The following is a 19,041-nucleotide window of genomic DNA, read 5'->3' on the forward strand; positions in this document are numbered from 1 at the left end:
GCTCTCCTTCCAGCAATGCCTAATTTTTTTTAAATTCATCTTCTGACCTTCTAATCTCTAATTTCTGTCAGCCCTACAAATGTCCCGCAGTTCAATCATTCTAAAGGTTGATGATTATGGTTCATTCCCTAAATCTTTCTCCCCCCAAGTACCTTCAAGTCCACCGCCACGGCCAAGTTTCTGTTCTACTGTACTGGTATCTTCTGATGCAGCATGGTATTAAATTTTGCACAATGTCAAAGTCTCTAGGCAAATATCATGCTCCTGAATTGAATTTCAATTAGGTAATTTTTTACCCATGTTTTCACCTTGTTCCACTTCCAAGTTTCTCACAGCTTTTGTTTAACAAAGTAGTTCACAGCATCGCCTCTGAACAGTTTAAAGTGCCTCATGTTTTGCTGTGTGCTGCCAGAGGAAATAGTTTCTCAGTATCCACCCCTTCAAGTCACCAAAACACTTCAATTAGATCACAGCTTAATTGTCTGCACTGAGGGTCTGAATTCAGAGTTGCATAGTAACTGGAATATGGAGAAGAAATGGTGATATTGACATTCCTTCAAAGTGTATTACTGCTCTCTCTTCATCCTTTGTCTGTGCAATTAGTGCAACTGTTGTCAGTGATTACACACCAGGAGGGTGCACTGTTGTTGAACAAGAAGAATCCAGTCAGTCCTGTTGATAAACTCTTGCAAACTGACACTTCCTCACAATGTGCATGAGACTCATTTTCAGCCAACTGCTCATCTTGTTAAGCTAACTGCCGATGTTCTCAGTGGGAGGTGGATTCTGAATACCGTGTTAACTTTTGCTCAGCAGGGGAGGAAGCAGCTGTAACTGTTTACAGCAAGAATTTGTCAAGGTAAGATCTTTACTAACATTTCTATCAACAAACATGCCACCTGTGATTCTGAGTTTTAGTAATGTGGTGCAAAATAAAGTTTAAGTGAACTAAAAATTAGTTTGAGCATTTTAAATATTGATACACATACTGAACATTTCACTGGTAATGAGTAAAGTGGTGTTCAGTTTTTATGCGACTAATCTGTACTGCTCCTTGCACCAAACTGAGCAGTCTTGTCTCTAAATGTAGCTCTAAATCTCATAAATTGAACTTTTAGTTGAAACTTAAGTCATTAGTAAATTAAAGTAGGATATGGGCTGGACTGTCTTCAGAAGGTCGAACAAAATATGGATTATTGTATTTGCAGAGTAAATAGAATTAGTGGAGCCATAAACTGTTCCGTGTAGATTGGAGGTGGTTGTAGGAAAATTACAGGGAATGGAGGATATTAAAATGTTACAGCTAAAGAGCTCTGGCTGGTTTGGACGGTGCCTTCTACCAAAACAATGAGCTCCAATACTCAACAGTGGGTGCCTATGTATGTTGGAATATTATTGCATTGTAGTAGGATGGATGCACATAAAATGTTGACCATTTAGTTCCCTCCACGTGACCCACTAGGTTCCCCCAATGTTTTGTTTGTTGCCACTGTAGCAGTTGGTTGTTCAGTTCTATCTAAATATTACTTTCGGGTAGCCCCAAATAAAAGCATCACTGCGAGTCGGTGAGTTGCAGTGGGTGTTGTTCAGATTCACAAAAATTATTCCAGAACTAAAAGGAACTTTAAGTATTGAGGATAGGTTATGGTAAGAATTGTATTCTCTGAAGTGGAAGAGATTATTTTGTGATGTAATCTCTTGATGGAGTTGATTAGGCAAAGTGATAGAGGAGATAACTTCCCCTGATCTTCCTCTGGAAACCAGAGCAAGTAACCGTAACAAAATTAGAGCAGAACCCATCAGAAGTGTCAGAAATGATTTGTTCACACCAAGGCTGGCTGATATTTGTAACTCTACCCCCTACCCCCCCCCCCCCATTGCCCATCTTGCCTTTCAGTAAGGCGGGTGAGGGTTTTGAGGGTGTTAGAACTGTGGAAATGAGGTGTGGAATCCATTTAAATAATTGAACAAGCTTGGCGGATGAATGGCCTACTCGTGTAGCATACTGTTTTTATTGGATCCAGGTCCCAGCATCCCATGTTGCAGAGCTATTGTTTCATCAAAATTTAAAGGCATTGCAGAGTTCTGGCTTCCAGAATGGATGTAAGGAAAACGGACCAAAGAATAGTGGACAGAGATTGAAGAGGCAGCATGACAGACATGGAACCATCTGATACAACAGAAATGTTAAATTGCAGGAGAATCCAGACAGAGAGCCATAGGTATAGGACTGTCACTAATAAAGGCAGATGTTTTTTAAGCTAGCATGGTGGGATTTATGCTTATGTTTTTAAAAATAATGAATCAGAACTGTAAAAGTAGAAAGTACACGAAGCAGTCAATGTGTCAGATAGCAATTGTGATAAGAGAAGCAATTAATGTTTTGTGTCTGAGATCCTACATCGGATCTGGGAAGGAGAGTATCTGGGGAAAGGATGGGGAGAACCATGAGAATATCTGTCATATGGTGAGGGCAGATGAGTTAATTCAGTTCTGCCGAAGAATTTTGGCCTGAAACGTCGACTGTACTTCTTTCCAAGGATGCTGCCTGGCCTGCTGAGCTCCTCCAGCATTTTGTGTGTGTGTGTGTACTCGAATTCCTAGCATCTGCAGATTTTCTCTTCTTTTTGAAAGTTGTGGGACATGTCTAGCAGGCCAGACTATTAAATGGAAAGGAGAGAACTGAGGTAAAATGATCTCAGGCGGAAATTATGCAGACAGAAAGGAGGAGTAAATTATCTAATAATTTGATATTAAATGCAAAATATTGCTGTGTAAAGATGAGGTTATGTAAAAGTATAGGAGGTCACAAATAACAAAAGTCAAAGTGGGATGGAGAATTAAAGTGGAAGGGGAAAATGGAAGTTTAAGATTAGTCCTGCAGTATGAATGCAGCTACATTACTGAGTGATAATCCAACCTGCCTTCGTTTTGCGCTATTTCAAATATTCTGCCCTCTGTTACCAAAAACTAACTTGGTTTTCCTCTTTCCAAGTTCTGAAAAAGTGTCTTGGACCTAAAACTTGAGCTATTTATCTTTCCACAGATGTTACCTGACCTGTTGAGTGTATCTAGCATTTCTGTTTATATTTCTGATATATAACAGTAACATTTAAAAAGAAATTGAACCTTGGCTGCTAATCCAAGAAGTTAACCACTATTACCCTGACCTATTATGTACTATACACCAGTAAGAAATTCAGGTAATGCATGACAGAGGAGTTTAGATAACTGCAAAGAAGAAAGGTAAAGAAGGATATGCAGATTAGGTAGGTTGGATGGGTGATGTTTAACACGTGAGCAGTACCATCTGCCAAATGAGCTGAAAGTTTCTCACTCTGCTCTAAATGTTATATAGTAATTAAAACAATAAATGACTCATGGAAAAAGCCACAACTGTTTCATTGAATATCTAATGTGGTTTACGATAGTTATGAAGAAAAGTTTAAGTAGTGCTTTTTTCTTTTGAATAAAAGAAGATGAAAAAAAAGCTGTAATATGGCTTTTCAGAATTAGACCTTGTGGGTCATTCGACGTGTATTGTAAGAAGTGGCTCTTTAGTAGCAAACTTTACAAGAGAACCATTGATTATTTACATCAGCCAGAGGGAGAACTGTATAGCAACAGGCATTCTATATGGCCACCAGTGTGTTGTAGGTCGCCTCGGCAAATTCTGGACGAAGGTCTCGTGGTAGAGGAATGATGTCTGTTTAATGGATATGCCTAAATAAGTTTCAAATAATGAGGTGCCAATAGGCCCTCCAGACTGTTGTTTAGCACTTTCCCTGGAGAAGATGTCCAGTCTTAGTTAGAAATGACCCCAGCTAAATATCAAAAATCAGGAAAAGGCGTGACTGACTCCAATTTGCAAACCGCTTCTGAGGAATGTATCTTATCACAGAAAAATCTAGGAGCTCTTTTCAGTTCCTGTTGACAATGGATCTATCAATGACTGTGTCTAAAAGCAATGCTTTCTGTCGGCATCAGTTCCTGCTGCAGGATGTTCTTCTCCGCCCATGTCTCAAAGCCTGCATGTTTTTCCTTGTAAAGCTTACTCCTTGCACGCAATCTTATGTTCTGCTGATGTAATGGCCCAGCATATGATGTGCAGTAAATGGATATGATCCAGTAGGTTTTATGTCAATTTCCAAATCCTGCATCTTGTTGGGATTTATGGGGGTTGAAAAGTTCAGGAGGGCATGGCATCCACAGGTCTGACTCCTGTATCTCAACTACTTGAGATCCAATTGTCCTTAACTTTTTCTTCCTGATGTCTCTAAACCTCTGTCTGGTGGTTGATACCACTAACACTATCTGTGGTGAAATATGCTGAAACTGCATAAACTGCATAACTGCAGAAACTGCACTTTTCACTTTTTTTGTCTTCACAAAAGTGCATCAATTCCATCAAAGGAATAGATTTGGCCACCAAAGAGTAGTGGAATTTACCCTTAGAAAGATTGAGTCCAAGTTGAGAATTGAGGGCACAGAAAAATGGCCAGCTGCTCATTTGGCCAATCAGTTTGCTGAACTGGTTTCCGTGTCCAGGTAGGGGTGGCACTGCAATGCCAGAGGAATGTGGAGCTGAGTTTGACGATTGGCCTTTGTGGGACTGAACTTGTCTGATTGGGTCATGACTGCTTGTCTCTTGGGTTGATTAGGAATTGTAGGTTCATCTGCAAAATTCTGAGTGAAGGAAAATGATGGAGATGTTAACAAAATAATTCGACAGTCAGAGAACACTCAGCACAGAAACAGGCCCTTCAGCCCATCTAGTCTGTGCTGATTTGTTATTCTGCCTATTGTCATCAACCTGCACCAGCACAATAGCTCTCCATCCAACCTTCTCTGAAATATTACAGCGAACCTGCATTCACCACTTCTGCCGGTAGCTCATTCCACAATAACAATACCCTCTAACCGAAGAAGATCCCCCTTTCACCCCAAAACTGTGATCTCTAGATCTAGTCTCACCCAACCTGAGGGGGAAAAGCCTGTAAGTATTCCCCCTATCTATACTCTCATAATTTTATATACCTCTATAAGATCTCTCATTCTCCTATGCTTCAGGGAATAAAGTTCTGACCTATTTAACTTTCCCCTATAACTCAGGTTCTCAAGTACAGGCAAATTTTCTCTTTACTCTTTCAATCTTGTTGATACCTTTCCTGTCGGTATGTGACCAGAACTAAACACAATGTTCCACATTCAGCATCGTCATCAGCTTGTACACCTCAGGGTGACATTCCAACTCCTGCACTCGATGGCCTTTATACATCAGATCAATCAGCCATAAGCTCTCTTTATGACCCTATCTACCCATGACACCATGTTCAAGGAATTATGGATCTGTTTTCCCAGATCTCTTTGTTCTACCAAGCACTTCAGTGTAAGTCCTGCTCTAGTTTGTCCTGCCATACTGTAACATCTCCCATTTGTCCGCACTAAATTCCATCAGCTATTTTTCAACCCATTTTTCCAGCTGCTGCTACCTTTGATAGCCCTCCTTGTCCCAAAACTTGCTGTCATCTTCAAATTTGATGATCTAGTTTACTACTTTATCATCTAAATCATTAGTATGCTGTCGATGATAAACAACAGGAGACCCAGCACTGATCCCTGAGGCACATTACTAATCACAGGCCTCCAGTCAAAGGGACAACCATCTATCTTCTCCCACTAGGCCAATGTGGAATCCAATTTACTACTTCATCCTGAATGCCACTTGGACCAGATTCCCATGCAGGACTTTATCATAGACCTCTCTGAGGTCCATGTAGACAACACCCAACACTTTTCCGTCATTAACCTTCTCACAACCTTTTTCAAAAAAGCTCTAAAGGCACAACCTATCATGCACAAAGTCATGCTGACAAAGCCTAATCAGGCCCTACCTAACCTATCCCTTAGAATTCCTTCCAATAATTTACCCATTTTTGATGTCAGTTTCTAGAAGAATTGTACAGCGAAGCAACAGGTCCTTTGGCCTGCCCTGTCTATGCCAACCAATATATCTATCTATACTAATCCCAATTATCGGCACTTGATCCATAGTTTCCTTTGCCTTGGTGATTCCTTTTGAAACGTCTGTCTCCACTACCCTTTCAAGTAGTGCATTTAAGATTCCAATCATTCTTTGAACAAAATCTTCCTATTATTCATTTTAAAATAGTTTTGGAAAAGTTAGGACTTCCCCACATGTTAAAATCCCAAATTGGGACAAAGCTAATTTGGATGACATTAGATATAAATTTGAAAAGCTTGATTGGGCAAGGCTGTTTGCAGATAAAAGGATGTCTGGCAAGTGGGAGGGGGGCTCTTGAAAATTAGATAGCGATAATTCATGTGTAGAGTGAGGGGGAAGACTGGCAGGATTAGAGACCCCTGGTTCACAAGGGATGGCAGAACTCTCATAATGAAAAGGAGGAGGCATATGACAGGAAGAGGCAGCAGAGATCTCAGCTGAGGATATAGGAATGATTTAAGAGAAAAATCTTGGTAGTGTAGTGGCTAGCATAATGTTTTACAGTGCCAGTAATTGGAGTTCAGTTCCCACCGCTGTCTGTAAGGAGTTTGTACATTCTCCCCATGACTGCGTAGGTCCAGCTCCCTCCCATGTTCCAAAGACACACGGGATAGTGAGGATTAATAGGTTGAGACATGCAATTATAATACCCTGGTTTAAAATCATGCTGTATTGTATTAATATAGTTATGCTGTTGTGTATTTTTATTTTGTGCAGATTTTCTCAAAATGGAATGCATTCTTTTAATTACATTATATAATTGGGTGTTTTTTTTTGCTGTTAAAATAGTAATTCATTTGATTAAGTTAAACTTGTGTAAGAGCCAATAGGATTTGTTTTGTTAACATTTCGTCCAATAGGATGTTGCAGAACATTCTAGAGGGACTGAGGGTAGCTATTTTCTGGAGAGTGTGCAGGAGCTTTGAGGGAAGAAGGAGAAAGAAGGAAAATGGAAACTGACAACAAACAGAGCAGAAGAACACAAGCTTATTTGGACAGACAAATACTGCCGTTGGAAAATCCTCTCACAAACTTTGGTCTCACAAAGAATGTGCAGATAACTTTTAGTTAGCTAGTTATCACAGACAGACATACTTTATTGATCTCGAGGGAAATTGGATTTTGTTACAGTCGCACCAACCAAGAATAGTGTAGAAGTATAGCAATATAAAACCATAAATAAATAATAATAAATAAATTATTCCAAGTGGAAATTAGTCCAGGACCAGCCTATTAGCACAGCGTGTCTGACACTCCGAGGGAAGAGTTGTAAAGTTTGATGGCCACAGGTAGGAATGACTTCCTATGATACTCAGTGTTGCATCTCGGTGGAATGAGTCCCTGGCTGAATGTACTCCTGTGCCTAACCAGTACATTATGGAGTGGATGGGAGTCATTGTCCAAGATGGCATGCAACTTGGACAGCATCCTCTTTTCAGACACCACTGTCAGAGTCCAGTTCCACCCCAACAACATCACTGGCCTTACGAATGAGTTTGTTGATTCTGTTGGTGTCTGCTACCCTCAGCCTGCTGCCCCAGCACACAACAGCAAACATGATAGCACTGGCCACCACAGACTTGGTGACCTTGGAGTAAGTTTGATGCTTTGTCCTTGGATGTTTTGTAGATATTTATTAATGTTTCACTTGGACTGTGTCTTCAGATAGAATTGTTCAATACCATGAGAAAGCAAAGCAAAGAAAATCAGATTGATTACGCAATAATGAGCAATGATTATGCCCACACTATAGGCTAATAGATATGTAAAGGTCCTTTTCTTTATTTTGTTTGTTTTAGTTTGAAGTATTTTGTCAATACAATTTCAATTTAAGTTTATACTAGTGTGAGTTAAACTCTTTGCTTCCTGGTGAACTGTAAATTTGCATGGGTGTGTCAGTGTTCATACAGGTAACAGTCCTACTTAAAGGAACATTCAAACTGTATGTTTTCTGTTTACCCTTGCCCTAGTCATGTTTATTTATTGGAAGTGGCCTTTTCATCATTATTCCCCATGCATTGTAGAGTTATGTTACTGTTAGTTTGCATTCACAGTTCTAGTTAACTCATTACGAACCTGTGAGCAGATTATACATTTTGGGGTTCATCTGGGATGGGTGCTTTTATGATCTAATGCTGTATGAATGCTGTACTATGGCTGTATAATAATTGAATAGCCTGCTTATTTGTTCTCAAGCCAGTATTACACTAATGTTTTTGTGCAATTTAAGGTGTGTCATATTTGAGGTACTATGATATGGATGCTGTGGAGATTAAGGCTTGGTATAATAAAAAGAGACTATTCACTCGCAATGCTTGTGAACTGAGAAATGTTTCTGTTGATGTTAGTAATGACACTTTAGTTAAAGTCTTGGATCTAGGAAAAGTTACATTAATTGATCAGTGTATGAATAAATCAGTTGGCTAATATTTTATACTAGTCCAGACCTCCAGTGATGTGACTGAACTCACTCTGCTTGATGTGATGGGGATAGCTGGCGAGGCAGGGACACGGCCAGTTCATGTGTTTAGAGTTGCACAGAATACAACTGCAGATGCTGCCAAGGGTAAAGATTTTCACTTTAAATTGCTTTTTTTCTGAGGAATGAAGGAAAACTGACTAATGTTAAAAATCTACTAAGTCCTCCAGCTGTTGATCTAAATTCTGAGCTTGTTTCTGCTATCCCATCTCTGGTCAAAAAGTGTCAAAATGTACCTGCTGAAATCCAAGGTTATTTTGAGCTGTGAGTGAAATCTGGAGTCAAGCCCACACCCAGTGGAGAAGAAGAATATGAGGCCTGGGCTGAGCATACATCTCATTTACTAGATGAATGACAGTGCTTAGACAATATAAAGAAGCAGATACTGATTGAGAGTTTAAAGAGTCCTGTTGCTGATATGGTAAGTTTCCTAAAGGCAGAAAGTCCTTTATCTACATCAGTAAACTACATGCAGACTCTGGAAAACATTTTTGGCACTTTTGAAAGTTTAGCTGATCTTACGGTGAAGTTCAGACATTCATTTCAAGAAGAAAAGCAGCTTTCTGCCTACCTTCAGGTTAGATAAATTGCTGCATTGTTTATTCTGCAAAGGGGGCATTTGTTGTCTGAGATAAATTGCTTAAGAGTGGAGCGAGTTGTGAGGGGCATATTGCCACAAGACAAGGTTGCTCTACTTATTTGAATAAACACTACAGAAATCTTCGGCTGTCTAATCTAACAGGGTAAGTGATTGTCAGGTAGAGATGTTACCCTCAGAAGTGGCATGCAGATTTCACATGTCGTTCCTGTGGTGGTAGTTTCTAGTCTTCCGGTAAAGAAAAAGGAAAAGAAACTGTTTCCCATATCGGAAAAGTTGACATCAAAATCATTCAACTTTGACTCACCAGTACCAGAGGAATGGGAAGAGTCTAACTGATCAGTTGTTGGAACACAAAGATGCCATTTCTACTGATGAGTTTGATGTTGGTCACTTCGAGAGTAATCACCACGCTATCAGAGTGACAGAGGACTCATCTTTCCAAGACAGGTCTCACTGGTTACAACTAGTGGAGGTTGAAGGTGTTGAGCAGCACCTGCTGAAACTTAAGAAAGCTATTATTATCACTGAGTTGAGGAGTTAGTTGTTGCCTATAGTTGTTGTGAGCAAAAAGAATTGAAAGGTACGAATGTGTGTTGATTATTAAACACTGAACAGACCTACAATCCCAGACCAATATACTGTTTCACGGATTGAGGGAGCTCTGGTCTGCTTAAGTGGAAACAAATGATTGTGTATTGGATCTAAGAAATGGCTAATACCAAATACTAATGAGTGAATCTGGTAAAGGAAAGACAACATTCATTTGTCCTCTTGGATTTTTTTCATTTCAAAAGTTGCCTCAGGGTATATCAGAAGCACCAGCTACTTTCCAACGAGTCATGGAACAGACTGTTGGAATCTGCTTGAAGTACTTAGAAACATAGAAAACCTACAGCACAATACAGGCCCTTTGGTCCACAAAGCTGTGCTGAACATGTCCTTACCTGAGAAATTATCTCAAGTAACCCATAGCCCTCTATTTTTCTGAGCTCCATGTACCTGTCCAGGAATCTCTTAAAAAATCCTATCATATCTGCCTCCACCACCGTCACTGGCAGCCCATTCCACACACTCACCACTCTCTGCATAAAAAAACTTACCCCTGACATCTCCTCTGTACCTACTTCCAAGCACCTTAAAACTGTGCCCTCTCATGCTAGTCATTTCCACCTTGGGAAAAAGCCTCTGACTATCCACATGATCAATGCCTCTCATCATCTTATACACCTCTATCAGGCCACCTCTCATCCTCCGTCACTCCAAGGAGAAAAGACCAAGTATACTCAACCTATTCTCATAAGGCATGCTCCCCAATCCAGGCAACATCTTGGAAATCTCCTCTGCATCCTTCCTACAGTGAGGCGGCCAGAACTGAGCACAGTACTCCAAGTGGAGTCTGACCAGGATCCTATATAACTGCAATATTACCTCTCAGCTCTTAAACTCAATTCCACGATTAATGAAGGCCAATGCACCGTATGCTTTCTTAACCACAGAGTCAACCTGTGCAGCAGCCTTGAGTGTCCTATGGACTCGGACCCCAAGTTCTTTATGATCCTCCAAACTGCCAAGAGTCTTACCATTCTATACTATACTCTGTCATCATATTTGACCTACCAAAATAAACCACCTCACACTTATCTGGGTTGAATTCCATCTGCCACTTCTCAGCCCAGTTTTGCATCCTATCAATGCCCAGCTGTAACCTCTGACAGCCCTCCACACTATCCACAAGACCTCCAACATTTGTGTCATCAGCAAATTTACTAACCCATCCCTCCACTTCTTCATCCAGGTCATTTATAAAAATCACGATGAGTAGGGGTCCCAGAACAGATCCCTGAGGCACTCCACCGGTCACCAACCTCCATGCAGAATAAGACCCATCTACAACCAGTCTTTGCCTTCAGTGGGCAAGCCAGTTTTGGATCCACAAAGCAATATCCTCTTGGATCCTGTTTTTGGATTACTTTCTCAATAAACCTTGCATGGGGTACCTTGTCAAATGCCTTGCTGAAATCCGTATATACTACATCTGGATTTCTTGTGTACTTGGATGATCTCATAGTGTTTGGGTCAACTCTAGAGCAGCATGAGACAAGACTACTGAAGGTGCTGGACTGTATAAAACCTCAAGACATAGGAGCAGAATTAGGCTACCTGGCCCATTGAGTCTGCTCCGGCATTCAATCATGGTTGATTCTTTTTTCTTTTTCTCCTCAACCCCAGTTCCTGGCCTTCTCCCCGTAACCTTTAATGCCATGTGCAATTAAGAACCTATCAATCTCTGCCTTAAGAACACCCAATGACCTGGCCTCCACAGCTGCATGTGGCAACAGATTCCACAAATTCACAGCTCTTTGGCTAATGAAATTTCTCCGCATCTTTGTTTTGAAAGGGCGCCCCTCTATCCTGAGACTGTGCCCTCTTGTCCTTTCCACATCCACTCTGTCTAGGGCTTTCAACATTTGAAAGATTTCAATGAGATCCCCCTCATTCTTCTGAATTCCAGCGAGTTACCCAGATCCATCAAATATTCTTTGTATGATATCCCTTTCATTCCTGGAATCATCCTTGTGAACATTCTCTGGGCCCTCTCCAATGCCAGTACATCTTTTCTAAGATGAGGCAACCAAAAGTTGTTCACAATTCTCAGGGTGAGGCACATCACTGCTCTTGTATTCTAGACCTCTTGAAATGAATGCTAACATGTCACTTGCCTTCCTCACCACCGACTCAACCTACAAGTTAACTTTTAGAGTGTTCTGCACAAGGACACCCAGGTCCTTTTGCATTTCAGATTTTTGAATTTTCTCCGTTTAGGAAATAGTCCACATATTTATTTCTACTACCAAAGTGCATGACCATGCATTTTCCAACATTGTATTTAATTTGCCACTTTCTTGCCCATTCTCCTAATCCGTCCAACCCCTTCTTCATCCTGTCTGTTTCCTCAACACTATCTGCCCCTCCACCAGTCTTCATATCATCTGCAAACTTGGCAGTAAATCATCAATTTCATCATCTAAATCATTTATATACAGCATAAAAAGAAGCGGTCCCAACACCAAACCCTGTGGAACACCACTATTCACTGGCAGCCAACCAGGAAAGGATCCTTTTATTCCCACTTGCTGCCTCCTACCAATCAGCCAATCCTCTAACCATGTTAGCAATTTTCCTGTAATACCATGGGCTCTTAACTTGGTAAGCAGCCTCATGTGTGGCACCTTGTCAAAGGCCTTCTGGAAGTCCAAATATACAACATCCACTGCATCCCCTTTATCTATCCCACTTGTAATCTCCTCAAAGAATTCCAACAGGTTCATCAGGCAGGATTTTCCCTAAAGGAAACAATATTGACTTTGTACTATCTTGTCCTGTGTCACCAAGTACTCCATAACCTCACCCTTAACAAATGATTCTAACACCTTCCCAACCACTAAGGTCAGGCTAACTGGTCTTTAATTTCCTTTCTGCTGCCTTCCTCCTTTCTTAAAGAGTGGAGTGACATTTGCAATTTTCCAGTCTTCTGGCACTATGCCAGAGTCCAATGATTTTTTGAAAGATCATTTCTAATGCTACCTCCTTCAGAACTCTAGGGTGCAGTTCATCTGGTCCGAATGATGTACCTTTAGGTCTTTCAGCTTTTTGAGCACCTTCTCTCTTGCGCGCATTTCTCTTCCTTCACACACTGCAACATCTGGCACACTGCTAGTGTCTTCCACAGTGAAGACTGATACAAAATACTCTAGTTCATCTGCCATCTCCTTGTCCCCTGTCATAATTTCTCCTCATTTTCTAGTGGTCCTATATCCACTCTCATTTCTCTTTTATTTTTAACAACTTGAAATAACTTTTACTTTCCACTTTGATATTATTTGCTAGCTTGCTTTCATATTTCATCGTTTCCTTTCTAATGTTTTTTTTTTTAGCTGCTGTCTGTAGGTTTTTAAAAGCTTCCCAATCGTCAGTCTTCCCTCTAATTTTTGCTTTGTTGTATGCCCTTTCTTTAGCTTTTACAATAACTTTGACTTCCCTTGTCAGCCATGGTTGTACTATTTTACCATTTGAGTATTTCTTCATTTTTGGAATACATTATGTCCTGCACCTTCCTCATTTTTCCCAGAAACTCACACTATTGCTGCTCTGCTGACATCCTTGCCAGTATCACCTTCCAATTTACTTTGGCCAACTCCTCTCTCATGCCACTGTAATTTCCCTTACTCCACTGAAACTCTGCTACATCAGACTTCACGTTCTCCCCATCAAATTGCAAGTCAAACTCATTCATATTGTGATCATTGGTCTCTAAGGGATCTTTTACCTTAAACTCCCTAGTCACCTCCAGTTCACTACATAACACCCAGTCCGGTATAGTTGATGCCCTAGTAGGCTCAACGACAAACTGCTCTAAAATCCCATCCCTTAGGCATTCAACAAACTCGCTCCCTTGAGATCCATTATTTTCCCAATCAACCTGCATATTAAAATCTCCCATGACTACCATAACATTGCCTTTTTGATTTCCTGTTATAACCTGCAGTTCACCTCCCAGTCACTGTTGGGAGGCCTGTATATAAATGCCATTGAAGTTCTTTTACCCTTGCAGTTTCTTTACTCAACCCACAAGGATTCAACATCTTCCAATCCTATGTCACTTTTTTCTACTGATTTGATGCCATTCTTTACCAGTAGAGCCACACCAAGCCCTCTGTCTACCTTTGTATCCCTCCAATATAATGAGTAACCTTGGATATTTAGCTCCCAACTACAACCATCCTTCAGGCATGATTCAGTGATGGCTGCAACATTATACCTGGTAATCTTAAAGCTGAGAGTTTAAAACTGTCACTGGATAAATGCCAGTTCTGTAAAACATCAGTCAACTATGACAGACACATAATCTCTCAGAGGTCCTTCTAAAACAGAGGTAGTAACAACCTGGCCAAGACCCAGGGTTATGAGTACTCTGTGCTCATTCCCTAGATTTTGTGGGTACTACTCCAGGGAAAGCCACCTTTTGAATCAATCCCTGTATGGTTATCTTCCCTCAGTGAAGAAAGGGAGGGAGTCTAATGGAGAAGAAGCCAAGGCTTATCTTGATGCTTTGGAGCCCTTTGGGGAAAGATAGGATTCTAAGTGAGAATAGGCATTTCAAACACTTACAGTTACTGACTGAAGCACCTGTGTTTTCCTTTGCAAACCCCCATTCCCGTATGTATTTCTCAAGAATGCTAGACGTGAAGAGTTAGGCAGTGTTTTCTGTCAAGACCAAGGTGAAAGCCTGAGATCTGTTGCTCTTACTAGCTGGAGTTTGTCACCATATGAATGGAACTATCTTGCTCACAAACTGGAGTTTCTGGCATTGAAAGACAAACTCAGTAACTATCTACATGGTGCCCAGTTCGAGATAAGAACTGACAACAACCCACTAACTTGTATTGTGACCTCAGAAAAGTTGGGTGCCACAGATCATCGCTGGGTGGCGGCGTTATCTGTCTATAATTTCAGCCTTAAATACTGGCTGGGAAGTCAGAACATTGATCAGGACGTGTTATCACAGTGCTCTTATGAGATGCCAGTAAATGATGATGAGAGGGAAGTCATTCCTGTCTCAGGTGTTAAAGCTATGTGCCAGTTTTCCACAGTTGGCAAATCAGAACAATGACTCTGACCCAATAGAGCTGTTGATCATTTAGATGTTTATAGTCATGCAATTCTACAAGTATAATGCTAACTGATCATGCTGAATACGAAGCTGTCTCCTGCCTTGAGCCGCCCTGCTGAATTGCCAGTAGCACAGCAAGATGAGCCTTGTATAGGTGAACTCTGGTCAGCCATTTTCAAGTGAGATTTTTCAAAAGTTGAGAAGACAAAACATACCAGTATAGCGCTACCTATGAGAGAATGGGGAAAACTGGAGTTGAGGAGCAAAGTCTTATACAGGTCTACCTCTCCTCCAAACAGAACAATGTTTTCTGTTGATTTTTGCCTGAGGTCACTTCACGATGCCTCAGGTCATCTGGGATTTGACAAGATATATGGACTAGTCAGAGATAATTTCTATTAGCTACAAATGAAGCCTGAAGTTGAAGATGACTATAAATCATGCATTCATTGTATTCAGAGAAAGATGCACCTTAAAGAGCTGCTCCATTGTCTGACATGCAAAGCAGAGGCCCACCTCACCTCGTGTGTATGGATTAGAGATAGTCAGCATGCCTTTGAGCATGGAGCAATTCGTGTTTCGCAGGTGTGAAGGAGTGCCAAGACGATTGCTGAGAGCAGGGTTGTAATTGTTGCCTGTATGGGCTTTGACAAGGTCCTGCATTGTACGCTGGTCTGGAAAGTTAGATCAAATGAGTGAGTTAGCCAATTAAGTATAAAAATAGCTTGGTATTAGGAGTCAGTGGGTGGGAGTGGAGGATTGTGTTACAGACTAGAAGTTTGTGACCAGTGGTATGCCATAGGGATCAGTGCTGGGTCCACTGTTATTTGGTGTCTATATTAGTGAATTGAATGCTTATTGAATGAGAATGTAGTTGGCATGGTTAGTAATTTTTTACATGACTCCAAAATTGGTGGAATTGTGAACAGTGAAGGAGGTTACTGAACAATTTCTACTTAAACAGGTGAACTAGGCTTGTGGGCCAAGGAATGTCAGATGAAATTAACAATGCCAAGTACAAGAGCAGGACTTGCACAGTAAATGGCAGGGTTCTGGAGAATTGGTATACAGGTTAAAGAAGAAGGTGTTTGACATGCTTGCCTTTATCAGTAAGTGCATTAACTACAAGAGTTGGGGTGATCATTACAACCCAAAGTTCAAAGTACATGTACAAGTTATCCTCTCTGGTTCAAGAACCCAATAGTTGAGGGGTAATAACTATTCCTGAACCTGTTGGTGTGGGTCTGACGCTCCTATACCTTCTTCCTAATGGTCGCAATGAGAAGAGAGTGTGGCCTGGTTGGTGAGGGGGACCTTGAAGATGGATGCTGCTTTCTTGTGACAACACTCCTTGTATATGTGATCAGAGATGGGGAGGGCTTTTATCCATGATGGACTGGGCATCATTTTTGTAGGCTTTTCTGTTCAAGGGCATTGGTGTTTCCATACCAGGCCATGATGCAACCAGTCAGTATACTCTTCACCACACATCTACAGCACTGTGCGAGTCTTAGGCATCCTAGATTTTTTATGTGTGTTCCGATGGCATGGCCTTCGAAGAGCTCTGATCTCAACATCATCGTGGCTGTCTTGGATTACTTGGAGAATCAGATGCAAGCGAGGCAGCCGAAGTCTGCAGAAGAACTGTGGCAAGTTCTCCAAGATGATTGGAACAACCAACCAGCCAATTTTCTTATAAAACTACACTGCAGTAGCAAAGAGAATTGATGCAGATTTAAAGGCAGAGTGGTCACACCAAATTTTGATTTCATTCAGCTTTTTACTGCTTACAGCTCTTTATAGTAATTTTTTTTGATATTGAGAAATTTTCACTATTTTTGAAAGCATCTTTGCTTTACAGAATTTTTTTTACGTGTTTATGGTTACATTACTGTTTTTAAGTTTATCAAAGTTTTAGATGATATGCCAAATCTTTGCAAACTCATAAGAAAGTAGAGCTGCTTCTTTATAATGCCATTTATGTGCTGAACCCTAGACAGATCCTTTGAAATGATAACACCAAGGAATTTAAAGCTGCTGACCATCTCTGCCTCTAATCCCCCAACAGGTTCATGGACCTCTAGTTTCCTCCTCCTGTAATCAATAGTAATGGACAGTGAATTTTTTTGAAAGTGTTGCTTCCTTAGAATTTTATTGTGGTTGAAGCTGAACACAATTTCAGACTACCTACTTGTATCATGTAGGAATTCGGGGAAACAAGTAATTAGCTTTTATTGAATATCATGCATTTAATTGCATAACAGTACTGATGATTTGCCATAGTTCAACTGAATTAAAAATGATGATTTTCATTTGTACTCAGTGCCTGAGGCTTCTTGCTTGTGTTCAACAATAATCAGCCAGCATTGATGGATTCCAGTTGTGATACTGTTTCTCCATGACTGCAATGTCCTGGTGAAAACTTACACCGTGCTTGTCACTCTCAGCACCAAGATTTGCAGGGAAGAAGTCTAAATGGGAATGTAGAAAATGAATCTTTAGTGACATGTTGCACTTCCTGGTTTTGTATACTTGAAACATCAGTCAACCAGCTACATGTAGTTTGGTGCTCTATTGTTTACCAAGAAAAATTTCACCAACATCCATGAATGCCTTCCATGTGATTTTCTCTGGTCCCATGAGTAGTTATTTGAATTGCTCGTCATTGATGCCTTGTTTGATTTGTGGACCAACAAAACACCTGCCTTAATCTTGGCATCAGTTAGTCTGGGAAACACCTGACTCAAATATCGAAATTCTTCATGGATATTTTTGTGCCTGTTGACATCTTTACAGTCTTGAGCCAAGCAACTCTGCTTTTGCCTTTGACAAAACCAGGTGTCTGACCAGGTCATTTAATTCAGATTGAGTTATCAGATGAGGCTTGACATAAAGGGTTCAAAATCTGTATCAGTATCAGTGTCATTTTCCATCCTTGGCTCGTGCACCATAGCATATTCGTCTGCCTCCTCTAGACTCCATGTCTCTATTGGCTTCAATACTGGAAGGCTATCATTATGTGGCACAGGTGTCATGGCTGAAGGGAGATTGGGGTATTCAAAGGATTTCTTGTTTTTAGCAAAGAAACCAGATACACTAGTCAGACAGAAGTAGCAGTCTGTCACATAATCCTGCTCTCGCCATATAATGAATGGCTTTGACTTCCAAGCCCCTCTGAGCCAAGCTCCAAGGTCAACAGCACATGTTGTGTAACAAATGTGAGGATCCCAGGCTTTGTCTTGGTCACCAATTTTACACCCAAAGTAGAGCTCGTAGGCTTTCATAAGAAGAGGAATCAAGAGTCGTAGTCATAAAGAAGTACGGCACAGCAGACCCTTCAGCCCATCTAATCCATGCCAAAAACATTGAAGCTGCCTACACCCATTGACCTGTTCCAGGACCATAGCCCTCCATACCCACACCACCCATGTACCTATCCAAACATCTCAAACGTTGAAATCGAGCTTGCATGCACCACTTGTGCTGGCAGCTCATTCCACATGCTCACAACCCTCTGAGTGAAAAAGTTTCCCCTCATGTTCCCCTTAAACTTTGCACCTTTCATCCTTAACCTATGACCTCGGGTTGTAGTCCCACCCAACCTCAGGGCGAAAAAGCCTGCTTGCATTTACCCTATCTATACCCAACATAATTTTGTATACCTCAATCAAATCTCTCAAGCTTCTACATTCTAAGGAATAATGTCCAAACCTATTCAATCTTTCCTTACAACTCAGGTCCTCAGACCTGGCAACATCCTTGTAAATTTTCTCTGCCCTCTTTCAACCTTATTTACATCCTTCCTCTGTCATGCTCTGTCTTAGAGATTCAAGTGTGTACTCACCACAACTACGATAGAAAATACTATGACTGTAGCAACATTGGCAGCACATTTTGCTGTTACAAATACTCTTGAAAATTTGATTAATTTATTATGAGTATGCACAATATGCTATGCGTGCATCAAGGTGATTGCAAACTGATATACATGTAAATGCAATGCATAGAACAGAAACGTGCATGATGCCTTTCTGAAACCTGTACTGCCATGCAGAATCTGCCCTGCCTGAGCACGCCCAGGCCTGAACGAGATAGAAAACTTCTCAGCTTACATTGTCAGCAGTATTTTAATCAACTTGAATTATGAATTAAAATAACAAATATTGGCAATTAAAAAAAAGGTTAATGATTGGAATATTTCATGGTGATTTTCATGATCAGCAGTCCAAAATCTATAAGATACACCCAAAAGTATTTAGGGAGCA

General features: G+C 40.8%; 1 protein-coding gene across 2 annotated transcripts in view; it reads left to right on the top strand.

Moving 5' to 3' along the window:
• Positions 1-629: 629 nt before the first annotated feature.
• The window catches only part of LOC132381492 (anoctamin-7-like), a 196,531-nt gene continuing 178,119 nt past the window's right edge, over positions 630-19,041 (top strand). For both annotated transcript variants that reach the window (XM_059950934.1, XM_059950943.1), the window contains exon 1: positions 630-859. The gene's annotated coding sequence lies outside the window, so the exon portion shown is untranslated. The remainder of the gene's footprint in view (positions 860-19,041) is intronic.

Source organism: Hypanus sabinus, chromosome 2 (assembly GCF_030144855.1).
Source record: "Hypanus sabinus isolate sHypSab1 chromosome 2, sHypSab1.hap1, whole genome shotgun sequence".
NCBI lineage: Eukaryota > Metazoa > Chordata > Chondrichthyes > Myliobatiformes > Dasyatidae > Hypanus > Hypanus sabinus.